The following is a 15,529-nucleotide window of genomic DNA, read 5'->3' as shown; positions in this document are numbered from 1 at the left end:
TTTTGCAAAGTGTTGTGTATGGGTAGTGATGTTTTGTCAAGAAGCATTAAAGGTCCAGTATTACAAAAAAAGAATTCTTGTGAGCTTTGAGTCATGTTATAATGTTGTTACCTCATCATAAACAGACCTGGAGTTGTGTTTTTTTCATTCACATGTTTGAGGAATCCTTCATTATTAGTCTGTCTACATCTCTGGCATTTCCAGGGCTGAAACTATCCAAACGATTCTATTGCAACATCTAACTTTTCTGAAGGGTCTGCCGCCACCTCTCTGTCTCTGATTTTACTGGAATGTTCCACAGTAGGGCATTTAACTATTCCTCTCATGCAGTTATTAAAATACAGGTGCTTTTATTGTTCAAAACTTCATTGAAATGCATGCTTTCTTACAGCGACCAAGGTGGCCTCTCCGCAGATCTGACCTGTAACTTCATTAATGGGGTGGTGCCGTCTGTCTGCATGGAGATAGAAAAGTTTAAAGCCAAACCGTGGAACATTCCGGGCAAAGGAGTAGCATCTCAGGGGAATCTTGTGTCTGGAAGTTAGGGCTGTGCAAATTTTAATCGAGATTCTATTATCGCTAATTGTTAATGATATGATTGGGTCTTAAATTAGACATTTTTTTTGTTTTAATGGGCAATTATCCAAAGCATGTCTCTATCCATATATCCATCTATACCTGCCCGGCCTCAGTGGAAGAACATCTGGAGTAAAACCATGAAAAACTGAGAGGTAAAAAAGTGTTCAGGGTGACCTTAATTTGACTATTTTAAGGTTTAAAAGGGCAATTATTCAAAATATTTATCTATCCATCTATTTATCTATTGCCTAATCCTATAGAGGAGGGACATCTGGAGTAAAACCATGACCAACAGAGTAAAAAAAGCAAACATCTGGACGAAAACCACAAAAAAGCTGTTGTTGGTGACCTTAAGAGATTAGCTGACATCACAAAACTCTAAAACACCACTGAATCTCTGCTCCTTATCCGGCGCAGAGGGATGTTTTGAATCTGCGCTGGCCTGACCCCGAGTGTTCCTCTCATATATTTGGTAACCTTATTAGCCTGGTGAAGCACGGGGTCGTTGAGCTCAGATCTGCAGCCCGTCGTGAATGAGTGTGTATCGATGTTCTGAGCGGAGAGAGTGTGAGGAGGAGGCCAGGCAAAACGCATTTACATCGATCTGGGGTTCCATTAGAATTTCAAACTGAGTGTGCTGGATCATGACGCCTTTAAGCTTAAAATAACACCCCAAATTTTACTATCAGTTGGCACAGAATGATTTTTTTTTTTTGTTGTTCTTGTGTTTATTTTTAGATCAGCCTCTCATACGCCCTTCAACAAATCAGGACAAAGATCAGTATTACTCATTTAAAGTTACTCATTTTCCCAATTTGGCAACATTTTTTACTTCCTGGTGAGAAATCATGACATCACTCTAGGGATTTCCAATTGTTACCTAGCAACCATAATGTACACTGAGACAAAACTCCTGCTTTCCCGACAGGGGAAGTGCAAAAATGTACCTAAACCTTGACCTTAACATAGTTTAGCTGATATTTGCACTTTTTATTATATCCGCTATTAGTTTTAAAATTCCATGTGAGTTTCAGAAGACATTACAATATTCTATAGGCCAGTCATATTTAATACAAATAGGGGCAGCTAAAATTATTATTATTAAATCACTGTTTTTTGTTGTAGTACGGTGAGTTATTCGCTAGTCGCTAATAGAAACGATCAGGTTCAACATTTTTAAATAAAAAGTTTACATATTTGTTACAAAAGAAGAAAGTAATAGGGAAATCTGGCTCCTGTGCCCATCATCACATTATAGAATCTGAAAACCACCAATATAGGCTGATATTCTGTTTAGGCCAGACCCTTAACTATAGGAAAATACATGAAGTTTGGTTTGAAGACTATAGCCATCCATCCATTTCCTTCCTTTGATCTGGGGCCGGGTCGCAGGGGCAGCAGTCTAAGCAGGGACTCCCAGACTTCCCTCACCCCAGACATGTCCTCCAGCTCCACAAGGCGTTCCCAGGCCAGCCGAGAGACATAGTCCCTTCAGCATGTCCTGGGTCTTTCCTGGGGCCTCCTCCTGGTGGGACATGCCCAGAACACCTCCCGAGGGAGGCGCCCAGGAGACATCCGGAACAGATGCCCGAGCCACCTCAACTGGCTCCTTTGGAGGAGCAGTGGCTCTACTCCGAGCTCCTCCCGTGTGACCGAGCTCCTCACACAATCTCTGAGGGAGACTATATTACAATGGAAATTTTAATAAAATCGAGAGCCAGTCATTTCAAATTGTGACTAATATACTAAAAGCATGCCGTTTAGAGCTGAAATCAAGCTTTGGGAAAGGAAATTTGACAAATTTTTGTGTATTGTTGGTGACATTAATATTCCAAAGTCATTCTAAGCAGTTTAAAAAAAGCAAAAAACTGTTGAAACTCAAGCTTAATATGGGTATTTTTTCTTCCCATGACACCTAGCCCTACAATGGAGCACTTCAGCCTATTCCTTTGGTCACAGTGTCACAATGTACATTGCCCAAATGAACAAAGCTGAAAAGAGGAACGGTTTATATACTGATTGTATTACAATTTCTTTTTATTATAATGTCATTAAAATTCAGCACCTACATATTGACCTCAAATCATCGGGCATCAGCTGTTCTGCAAAGGCCTGTCACAATAAATACTACATCAACTTATGTTTCAATACATGACAGATGGAACAGTACTTTTAAGAGAATACTTTTTTGGGATATTTCTTCTTTATCATTTATCGTGTTTTTAGTTTACAAATATATGGCACTTCAAAATGTGTTCTGGTGACAGGCCAAGTTCTGCATTTAAAAAAAAAGGTAAGAGCATTTTTAAAAATCCATCTCTACAAAACAACATGATTCTCTCGACTATGCACTTGTTGACTTTGCCTGACAACAGTTTTCATACAACACTCTGTCTGTCCGCACGCACACAGACATACACGCAGACACGCACAAACACAAAGCCAACAGATTATAGAACAAATAACCACTTGTGACATCTCCTGGGTTTAAACATGCCCTTTGACCAAAAAGCGGGTCAAAAACAGGTCCAGAAGTGCGGCGTGCGGCGTGCGAGAGCAGCCCCTCTGTGCAGACGCGCTGGGGCTGGCCTCACAGCTGTCCCAGGACCATTACATAACCAAACCCCTCCAGCTCTACAGTGTGTACCCCATCACAGAACAGGACACTGCACAGGAACTACAAAAAACATGGAAACTGGACAAAGATTATTATTTAGAAAGGATAGGACAGCTGTAAGTAGGGCTAGGGATCATGAAGAAGTTGCTGATACGATACGATATCTTTTCAAATCTATTCGACACAATTCAGGAAAAACTAAAGGTTAAATCTTAGCTGTGATATTAAAAGTCTTTGTTAAACCACTTCTTGTGCAAAGTGAATATGAAACACACCCATTTTAAATCATCAGAACAGCGAAAATGTCAAATGTGTCACATAAATGAGTTTTTTTCCACTAAACAAGCAATAAAACTTTGGCACTGTAACAAAATAATTTAGGGCCCGTTTGCAGTAGAACGCCTGCGGGTAAAAACAACTAAATATTTTATCGGAAGTACCTTTCGTTTAGACGGTGACGGCGTTTTTGGGGCTTAAAAATGCAAAACTCTGAAACGTTGAAATTTTGAATACGCTCCGCCATAGCGTTTACGTCTACACTGCCCAAGACGCAAAACTCTGGTCAGATCTGCTCACGTTGCGTATGCGTTTACGTCACATTCATACCTGACATTATGCATACTCAGTCGAATTCCCCACACTTTTGCGTCACCGTATGCGTACAGATTTCCTCCCGAAAATGCTTGTCTAAACGTGGAATAAAAAGTGAAGACGCGATGTCACTTTTGCATCTTCTGCTCAGACAGTCATCATATAAATGTAGCCTTAGTAAAATATACCAAAAAATACTCTTGGCGATATATCGATACAGCAGCCCACGATATCAATACTATAATATCACATGAAACTATACGATATATCGATGTTTTTGCACACTCCTAAATGTAAGTCAGAAAAAGTTGTTCACTTACTGACCAAAAGACAGTTTAAATTCCAGCTGCCTGTGAGTGCATACTGACATTTAGGTGAGAGTCAAGACATAATTTCCACAAGATGAGACACGTGGCCGAGTGGCTAGCTCCATCAAAAACACAGTAAGAAGGTTCTAGGTTCGACTCCCTGGTCCTTTCTGTGCAGAGTTTGCATGTTCCCCCTTTCTAAGTCATTTCCTCCCCTTCCCCATCACTCCCATCAACCCAAAACATGCACCATACGTAAAAAAGATAGTCCTGACCAAGCCAAGCTCAAGATCTGGAGATGGGTTCCCGGACACTCGCTGCTCCTGACAGGTTACCCAAGCAACGAGATGAGATTCTGACACAATGGCCTTAATTACGTATCTATTTATTTACTTTGTTCCACCTCGTGATGTCATGTGTTAATACAGAAAGTGCTCCATACACCTTCATTAAAATCAGATGGAATATTTCAGCCCTGGAATTCCCAATCTCTACTAAACAAAAAGGTAAAAGGTAGCCGTTAACTTGAAAACTACCGTACCATGACAGCACAAAGTAGAACAGAGCATTTTGTACTTTGGAGACAGGCAGAAAAGGATTACAACTCCGTGTTTTTGATGAGCGAACAACATTCTAACATGGCTTAAAGCTCACAAGTGTCACTTTTGTGTAATATAGGACCTTTAATGTAACATAGATTAGAGTAAATGAATAACGTTGCAGTACCTGTAAAATAAATGTGTGTGCCATGAAAAGTGCTATGCAAGACTACTTCACTGATCACTTATTATAACTTAGAAGAAAAAAAAAAAAGGACAGAATCATATCTTTATAACACAGAACACAGCGTCTCTTGAAGCGTTCTGGTCGGGGGCCGTTTTAATGGAGAACATGGGTCTATAATTGCTCATTTGCCTCTTTTCACCTGCTCCTCACAGACACGTGTGGAGAGCCACTCGAGAAGACACACGGCAGAACTGTGAATACTGACCCAGATTGGAGCTCTCGAACGCACCGTCCCCTGCTCGTACTGGTGTGAAGACAGACCCAGGTACAGAAAATATGGGACACCTTAACTTCACACCTGCTCCACCAAAATAACTGTTTGTTATTAACTGAAAATAGACAGTACGCTCCGCAAGGTTAAAGGGGCCCTTATGACACAGTTTTCTGACCTATGTTATAATGTCGTTTCTTCATCAAACTGAAAACACTCTGTGCCACCTTGTGATGTCATGTGGTAATACAGGAAGTGCCTCATTGTGTTTCCATACACCATCACTAGAAAATTCAGCAGTGGAGTTGCAAATCTCTACTGAACTAAAAATAAAAGGAGTTGTTAACGTAAAAATTACTGTTTGATGACATCACAAGGTGGAACAGAGCATTTTGAGCTTTGGAGATGTAGACAGACTAATAAGGGTTACTCAAACATGTGTCAGTGAAACAAAACACAACTCCAGGTCTGTTTTAATCATAATGCGAGTACCAGTTGGGCTCAACACAGATATCTTAAAGCTACAGTATGTAACTTTTTCAACCAAAATAGAGTAAGGTCACCGACTCACCGTATCAGAAACAATTTGCGTCCAGACTCGTCATTTCTGTGTCCGCAAGCCTTCCCTATCCACACAGCTTTGAGCATATTTGTTTACGTTTTACAGAAATGAAACTTAAAACCGCATGGCTAATTTGCATAAACTGAGCACTCAAAAAACAGCTCGCTATTGTGCGCTGATGCAGTTCAGCTTCTGTTGGACTAAAGGACACGACTCAGTAGATTATATGTGTTCTTTCTGTGACAGAGGGGTGTTCTGCTGATGGTGAGTCTGTTCAGTGCTTCTGTCATGTTGGAGATGGTTCCTGTTAAACTTAAATTTGTAGGTCGTACACATAGACCGTATATATGAATGGACATATATTCTAGCCTCTTAGTGTTTTGGCGGTGAAGTACTTCGCAGCGCATAGACCTACGTCAGTGTTTCAGGGTCTTCATGCGTGCTGGATCAGATCTGGTACTCTGATGAATTCATGGGAGCTGACGGCATCAGACCGTTCAGTCTCTGGAGTCCTTTTCCATTGGACTAGTATGAACGAACACTGCATCTACAACGAAAACAACTCGAATACGAACTAGTGTGGCCAAAAGTAGAAGCCTGTTTGCTCATATTGGTTGAAAAGACACATCTGTCCTTACTGTGAGTGGGCTTGCATCTCCACAAACCTGACTCTTCCTTTTCTTTCCTTTCCTTTGGTGACAATCTTCCACACTATGGCATAAAATGTATCTATGACCAATGGAGGATATTCCAGAGTATGGTTTTTATTTTCAGTTTGCATGGAGTCCTACAGGTGACGTGCCATCTCCACAGACTGTACCTTTCACTTTGCTAAAAAGTAGGCCAATCCTCCAGCTTTGTACTATGGACCAAAATCCAGGATCAAGATCTACAGAAGGGAGCTGCGCTGCTTAAAGATTTACTAAGTAACTTTTTTTGTAACTATTGCTTTGCCTAGAATGTTCACATTTTTGTCATTAAACAGTTCTATTTTGTGTGTATTCAATTATAGGTGTTTTTACACCACTTTGAAAAACATACATTCTGACTATGAGCGGGGTAGCCGCTCCACAGATCTGACCTGTAAGTTTACTTGGTAGTGCCCCCAGTTTTTTTCCATTAACATTTAATGTCATACAGTGGAACTTTCCAGGTTAAGCAAACATCTTCCCGCTCCTTTTGGGGCACTTTTTTGTGGTTATTTTTATTTCTATTTCACTTATATGTTGCATTGTATAAGAATGTAAATCTTGACTTGTCCAAAATAAATACATAAAAAAACATATCTCCATGGAGACAAGCAGGTGATTCTACATATTAAGTAGTAAGTAATAATACAAATAACTGATTAATGGTATCTTTAAAGGTGCATTGTGTAACTTTTCTGGTGGATGGTCCATCAGATGCTTTTCTCCATGGAGATGTTATTGCTTGGTCTGGAATGTTTCACAGTATGGCATTAAACCTTTCCATCTTCATGCAGGCCAAATTTGACCAAGTTACAGGTCAAATCTGTGGAGAGGCGACCTCGCTCACAGTCAGAATGTTTGTTTGTCTGTTTTTCTAAGTTTTTTGAGCTTTAAAACCACCTGTAATTGAATAAATGTAAGATAGAGCTGTTTAATGTCACACTGTGGAACATCCTCAGCAGAGTTGTGACATACCCATAGAAACAAGCAAGTGAACCGAAAAGTTACATAATGCACCTTCAAATTACAAATGCTTTCAGCCATGTGTTACATCAGTTTTGTCTTTATTAATAATAAAAAAAAAACAACAACACAAAAACATAATTAGATTAGTGGACAAGGTTTCACAGCTAGTCGGTATTATATTACATAAAACTGGAGTGGAGAGAAGAGAGGAAAAAGGGCCTCCAAAAATGTCAATAGTCTTTTCAGAAAAAGTCAATCTCTTACGGCTGGGTCCGCTGTAAAAACACACGTCCTGCCCAATAACGTTACACTATGGGACGGAGCTGGTGACATTATTACACTGTTCTGTACCATTTCAGGGTAACATCGACTGACTGAGTGCTGCTGATCTATAACCAATAATGAAATCTATGACGCCATTAAAGCAGGTCCTGGGTTAAGAGACCTGACCTGTGTGAGTTTTAAGTCGTGTTAGAATGTTGTTACCGCCTCAAAAACAAACCTGGAGTTGTGTTTTGTTTGAATGAATGAAAGTTTATTCTGACAGTAATGCATACAACATGGATAGAAAAAGTAAATACCGGTACATAAATATAATTTAAAAAGTAAATATTTATTTTCTATAATAAGCAAAAATAAATGTCACGCAGATTGTACTTGTGCCCAAAAAATAAGTGGGAGGAAGTAAATATTTATTTAACCCCACCCGTTTTTTCTACTCTGCCAAATGAACAAAGAACATAGGCTTCTCATTCCCTATGCAAATAGATGTACAAACATATACACGAATTTCTTCAGCACACTACAATATTAACACAGCAGTGAAACCACACAGAAAACTCAGGCAATTACTGGTCCACCCAAAAGATAAAATAGAACCAGAGCATAAATGTAATGTCATAAATGAAATACGCTGCATGTCCTGCAATAAAACATACAGGGAAACAAGGAGGGCGTTCAGTCCATGAAAAAAACGAACATAGGATAGAACAAAATGTGAGAATTAAACAGCGAAACATGAGCAGCAAAACACAAAGCAGAACAGCCAATGATGTTCATTATGTCTTCTTATATACTTTAACTTCTTAGGTTCTTTTTAAAGACAATGCAGTAAAGTGTATTTACCTTGTTGACATGTTTCGGCTGCTAGCTGCAAGCCATCTACAGAACTGACTGTAGATGGCTTGCTGGTTCTGAAGATGGCTTGCAGCTAGCAGCCGAAACATGTCAACAAGGTAAATACACTTTACTGCATTGTCTTTAAAAAGAACCTAAGAAGACAAAGCAGAACAGGAACAACTCAAATTGGTCATTTCTGAACACTGTAAAAGAGAGAAGCACATTATGGACTGGGACGAAGCAAACAACACTGGGACAAAGGAAAACAAACATGATCCTTGGATTAAAGAGGCAATCGAAATACAGAAATGCGCCCACGGGATTATAAACCGGGACGAGGGGGCTTTTTTACTCTCACACACCTGGGATGCTGTCCTGAGGAAGTCGGACTGTAGATGGCGCTGTCGTCCTGCCTCAACCGGTAGGAAGAAAGCGCCAAAACCTGTATAAATCAGCTGACCAGACATGTCACAGCAACAAATGACCACTCTGAGGAAGACGCTAGTGAGCAGTCCAAACTGTCAGCTATGAAAACAAACTCCAAAACCTAATAACATAAATTATCAGAAGACCAAATGAACTTCATTGGACTTCTTCAGCACAGTATTTTGAAATAATCACTGTTTTAACTGCACATTTGAATACATGTATATTTGGACAAAGTTTTAGTTCGATTTTCATGTTGTTCCATAATTTCACACCACAAACAGCGATAGAAAAACTCTTTGTTTCATTCACACATGTTTGAGTAATCCTGAATATTAGTTCGTTTGCATCTCCAAAGCTCAAAATGCTCCGTTCCACCTTGTGATGTCATGAAGCTGTAGTTTTCAGGTTGACAGCCAGCTTTTATCTTTTGCTCAGCGTATAGGCAATTCTAGGGCTGAAATATCCAAATGATTCTACTTTTAAAAACACAGCAGAGGACTTCCTGTATTACCACATTTATGCTTTCTGTTTGAGAGAAGAACTCAGCCTAAATACACAGGATTTGTGTGTTGGAACGAGTTATTTTAGATGAATATTGCGCCCAACAGGCCTTCTTTAAAACATAAAGCCCTGTAGCGTATATTGCTTTTTCACCATCAAAACATGACAACAATAACCCATCGTGTAGATACTGTGTAATTCTAATCTTATCTGTGGGATCCATCTATGTTTACGAATACTGCTTTATGCGTGGCTGAATATTAGAGACTGAGCATTGTCCCGCATTGTAAAGCTAACCCGGCATCCTCCCCCGTTTTCGTGTTATTCAAAGAGAATCCTTTCAATATTTGTGTTATCAGGTACGCATCGGCGGCAGCACCCAAACAGTAGGGGGCAGCGTGGGGATTTAAGGCTTCTGAAAATGTCATCTATATGTATGAACTTCACATAGAGTATTTGCTTTGAGAGGAGAAGCAGAAAAGCACCAAAAACACAGCAAGAGGCACGATCTGTAGTTATTTATTTATGAAAACCACCCGGACGCTCGACTAAAATACTGCCAGAACTAAACCGGGATTAATCTAAAACTAAAAATACTTGGTAACATCATGTGCGTGACTATGGGACTAGGTCTGACGCTGGAAAATGGGCTTTATTTATTTATTTTTTTTACAGATGATTAAAGACTTCTATTTCTATGGCGTATTAACTGCTAACACAACCTATTTAGATCACCATGTTACTTTTTATTGTTTTGAAAATGCTTTATTCACCGAAAACAACGTAATAACATTTCTGACTCGAACTCTTGAGTCTCCTCTCCCTTTGCGCTCAGTGTTAAGTCACTCCCCCTTCAGAGCAATATCACAACACATCCCGCTAATAAAACTACTGCACATCATAGGGCTGCTCGATTATGGGAAAAAAAAATCATCACGATTATTTTGGTTAATATTGAAATGACGATTCTTCAGACGATTATTTTTTTGGATTTCTCTCTCTCAAAAAACACTTTTGTTATTGATAATTTACACAAAACTTTCAAATTGAAAATAAATATAGGCTACAAATATGTACCTTAGAGCAGTTTTGCAATGTATAAAACTTAAAATGAATAAAATACATTCTGAACATGAAAGAAGGCATAGAAAATACTGATGTAACAATAACTAAAATATCGTGATATATTTTCGTCAGAAGTCTCACAATAGTATCGTGGGCTGTCACAATATATCAAATCACAAGTTCCTTTGCTTAAATGCATTGTTTTATAGTAGCAACAGCTTATAAACATCAGAAACTACATATCCCATAATTCATTTCAGTGCAGACAACATGAACAGACAACAAACAAAACAGTGCAGACAACAAATATGTTTTTTACTTGAATTCTTGGGATTATGATGGAAATAATTCACACCAAAATTTTGTCAAGGTATTTTAAAAACAAAAAAGTGTCCCATCTACAATTTTATAAGCGTCTTCAAAATATCACAATAAATATCGTACCATTATCGTGATAATATCGTACCGTGAGAATTGGATATCGTTACATCCCTAAAGAAAAACATAAATGTATCCAAAATAAACTATATATCCAGCTCTTCTACAATCTATATCGAAAAGTAAAATAAATATACTTATTTATACAAAAAATATCCCAAAATAAACTTTATTAAGCTTTATATCATTTCAGCTTGATTATATGAGTTTGGAGATTGACACACGAAATCGAAATCACAATCAAAATTCGTTTAACTGCACAGTCTTAGCACATCGGATCAGGTTTGTGAAGTTGTAGTCTGTTGTTTTGCATCATGTTTTTGTATATTTATAGAGAATTGTCGTGTGGGAGCATGGGTGACGTAGGCTTGCGGGCGGAGGAGAATCTGAAAGCTAAGCAGAAAAAGGGTTTGAATAGGGCCCAGGAGAGATCGCTAAAATTACTAAACCAGGTATAAAACTGGACTAAACTAGAACTATAACAGGACAAAACAAAAATGTCTTCAGATCTCAAACAGGTAAAAACTAATCTCCAAAAAATAAGGATCAAATCAGAACTAAACCAGGACTACAACAGGTCTAAAAAGGACTAAATGTACTAAATTTAGACTACAGGTAGGTAAGTATATGTGCTTTGTTTCCAGCTGACAACCGCTCAACATGGCATAAAAATGTGACTCGAGTGAATGAGTCCATATCACATGAGTCCAATTATTTTAACGAACAAAGAATAAGCGTTATTTTATGTCGGTTGCTAAGCAGGGAGAGTCGGAGCCGTCTGAACGCACTGGCAGCCTGTAATGCCCACGCGGTGCTCGTATCTGCCCCAGCGACCCCACAACCTGCCAGACATGAAGAGAGCACAGGAGAGGAGGAAGAGGAGGAGGAAGAGAAGGAGGAGGAGGAGGAGAGCTCATATTATAATACAAGGGCTGTTCAACATAGATCAAAAACATCTATGGCAATATAAGTTAATGTAAAAATCCATATTGTAAAGATTTTTATACAAAGAACTTTTTTTATTTGCTGTTTTTTGAAAATTAAATGCAAAAAAATAGATTTTAGTTATTTTTCCTTATTTAGTCCTGCTTTCGTTCTCTTATATACACCATATACTGTATTGCTTTGAATATAACTGAACTTACTGTGTCAAAAAGTTTATTAAAATACTGCAAAATGTAACATAGTTCAAAGTTGACCAATTCAGTCTGACTAATCTTATTCCAGTAGTTACAACAGATATAAATCCAGGTAAAATACAGTGGAATTAATACTAGGAATGCTCCGATACGATACTGGTATCGGCTTCCAAATAAACAATTAAATTAATGTAATGAGACTAAACATTGGTCATAATTCAAGGTTCAAGGTTCTTTATTTGTCATTCAAGCATGCGAGAGAAACACATGACAGAACTAAATGTGCTCCCCGAGGCCCAGGGATACAGAAAGAAATAAAAACTATAATAAATAAGCAATGTTAAAAAGTAAATACAGCAAAACAACAACATTTAGCAGTTCCAATTAACAACTACAAGTAAAAAAGTAAAAAAAATTGCCCCACAAAGTCTCTTAGTGTTTGAGCTTTATATACATTTGTTCCTTGAGAGATAAATATAAGATACATAACATATACGGATCAGTTTTTTTCTTATTTATTTTAGGAAGCAAGTGCTGTTTTCAGTCTCTGCACTAGTAAGGGTTGATATCGGTATCGGAAGACCCTTAAAGCTATAGTATCAGAATCGGTATCGGAACTGAAAAAGCAGGATCTCTAAATACATTTCATTTAGACAACAAAGTAGCCTTTACTTTATCCTGTGCAGTAATAACCAATCCCCCACAGTATGAAGCTTATGAACCCAATACACCAGAATAGATGGTAAACAGTCACATTTTTATACAGCGCTTTTTCACCTTCAAGGCTCAAAGCACTTTACATCAAGGAACCACTCACCTATTCACACACACATTCATACACCTACGTAAACAGACACTGGGGGCGAGGTGGGTCAAATGTCTTGCCCAAGGACACACCAGCATTCATCTGTGGGAGCGGGAAACCTGTGGGTCAGCTGCTGTTGTGAAGTATAGGGGAATGCCACAGGTTTACATTCAGCCACCAGATGAGAAGTGCACACTTCATTAACTTTTACAGTCTGAGCACAAGCCTCGATCACAGACACCCAGGCATCTGTCAAGGGCAAAGTGAAAGAAGTCATTTTCAACTTAAACTAAATGTGCACAAAAAGGTACTCCTCCAGCGGGGTTTGCCCTGACTATTGTGTAATAACTTCATATCAACAGATCAGTAACAGCAAAGCCACTTCACCACATGTTTTAAATAATGCACTAAAGTTGTAGTGCCCCTCTGATCATCTGACAACTGTGCAAATGTCTTTTTTGTCAAATTTGTGAAGGATTATTTTCTGTTATAGTATAATTTAAAGTTAGAGTATGTAATGTTTTAGCCAAAAAAATACACTAAAATGAAAGCAATTTAGTGGTGTTTATTGCACTGAAAAGATGTCTTTACTGTGAGCAGGCTTCCCTCTCCACAAACCTGACTCTCAGTGTGATGAAGAGCCTCCTCCTGCTTGTTTCTATGGAAATTTGGGATGCTACTGGTATCTGATATCGGCAGATTTTGATGGATCTGACATTGGTTCCAAGACAGATCTCATGTTGGTCTATAAATTGGTGTAATAAGATGATTTACTGGGCAGTGTTCGCCTAAAACACCTCGTATGAATAGACTTGCATATATACATATTTTGGTAATATTTAACCATACACCATTTGTGTTAAAAGAAAATAAATAATGTTTTCAGTCAAGTCCTAATATCGGTTGATAATATTGATAATATCAGGTATTGGCAGAAAGAGCAACAATACAGATAAAGCAACATGAGTATCGGAACAGAAAAAGTATATAATATTCCACAGTTTGGCATAAGATGTACCTCCATGAAGAATGTTCTGTAGGGTTTAACTTTCTGTTTCCATAGAAAGGCCACCTTCAGACAGTTACATATTGTACCTTTCACATAAAATAATTCAGAATGTGGAGTGCATTTATCATCGTGGGTGTACAAGGTTATCATAGTCTTACTTTAGCATTCTTCTATGTGTTCAGTGTTAAAAAGCAATAATAGGCTCTGTAGGAGTCTATGTATACTTATTTACAGTGATGTTTGACCTCCAAAAGTAAAGCAACAATGAGGGACATGACTGCATAATGGCCCATAGAGCGACAATTGTTTAAGTTCAATGACACTTGATGCGAGGCTGGTGCACTGACACTGAGTTTACTCCTTATTGTACCACTGGCCTTCAAACTTTACTTCAAGTGACTTCTTTATACACAACAGAGTTTGTGTTCAAGTCGCCATGAATGGATACATACTTTACAGCTGAAGTCATCCACATTCCCCAGGGAGTATGATGCTGTCTGTAGGCACTGCTCTGTCTGAGGCCTGTTAGACTTTAATCTGAGCTTTATTTTAACCCTATCTGACCAGAAAGAGATGGTTTAGTTGGATCTACAACCTTATTCGGATTTGTGCTGTTAAACAAGTCTCTCACAGAGATACAGTAGCTAGCATTAGTCAACAGTTTTTCAGTTAGTCACTCACACTTTTTTCTTAAAAGTCAAACCATGAACCAGGCTTCTGAAAATGTATTCTATAAATCCATTTTGTATTTTTTCTTGAGTTTTCAGTTAATCTAAAAACTTTTTTGGCGCTGTTTGCAAGTGCGTGCGCTGTGTCACCATGGTGCTGAACATTTCAACCATATAGGTACATGTAGAACACCCCCAGCGTGATGTCATTGCAAAGTATCAATATAAGCCTATGCATTCCAAATTTAACCTACAATAACTCAGGACTTGAACAAACTTTGAGGCCTTCTGGGACTCTAACAGCAAAATACAATTGTCACTTGTAATGATTTCAAATGAGAAAAACATAATGTAAAATCAGGTTTAATCGTGTTAAATTGAATAGTTTATTGTGTACTTGGATGTAATTTCCCCAAATGACTGTTTTCAGTTTAAAAATGGATAATATACAGTGTCGTTTTTATGTTTTTGTAATTATATTTGGAAATGTTCTTGTCTCGTGACTTTCAATTGGGAACCACTGCACGAAATATCAAGTCAAAATGAAAGTATAAAGTCAAAATTAGAGATAGGACACTTATCTTATCGGCTTGCCTATTGGTCTTAAATCTCCAACAACAACAACAAAAACAATAACAATGTTAACTTTGGTCAATCAGCTGCCTCCATATATGCATAAAGAGTGTATGCATAAAGCTTTATTTGAACACGTGCGTCCAGAGAAGCATTAAGGATAAATCTGTACCAAATTCAAATTCAATAATATGGATAAAGTTGCCAAAATCGGCCCAAAAATATCGGCAGAGGTCAACAGCCATCAGTTTCTCTGTATCCTAAACAAACAATCAGTATCAAGTACATTTTTATCTATATTTGGAATTGGTCTTGCCTCGTGACCCCAGTTTTGGAACCACTTCGCTAAATGACGTGGTATTTGGTAGCTCCGTGAAGTCAAAATTGTGATAAAATCGGCCTAATTCACTGTTTCGCCAAGTCTTATGTCATACTGTTGTTAATATTACATGGACAGCAAGTCAACGGATCACT

The 15,529-nt window shown here is 38.3% G+C and overlaps 1 protein-coding gene across 2 annotated transcripts in view; it reads right to left on the bottom strand.

Annotated features, from left to right (window-relative positions):
• The window catches only part of plcl5 (phospholipase C like 5), a 273,874-nt gene that overhangs the window by 256,880 nt on the left and 1,465 nt on the right, over positions 1–15,529 (bottom strand). The window lies entirely within an intron of this gene.

The sequence above is a fragment of the Boleophthalmus pectinirostris genome, unplaced genomic scaffold (genome assembly GCF_026225935.1).
Source record: "Boleophthalmus pectinirostris isolate CB_2022bp ecotype Guang Dong unplaced genomic scaffold, ASM2622593v1 HiC_scaffold_17, whole genome shotgun sequence".
Taxonomy (NCBI): Eukaryota; Metazoa; Chordata; class Actinopteri; order Gobiiformes; family Gobiidae; genus Boleophthalmus; species Boleophthalmus pectinirostris.
Note: the sequence above shows the minus strand (reverse complement) of the source record. Positions and strands in the feature narration are given on the sequence as shown.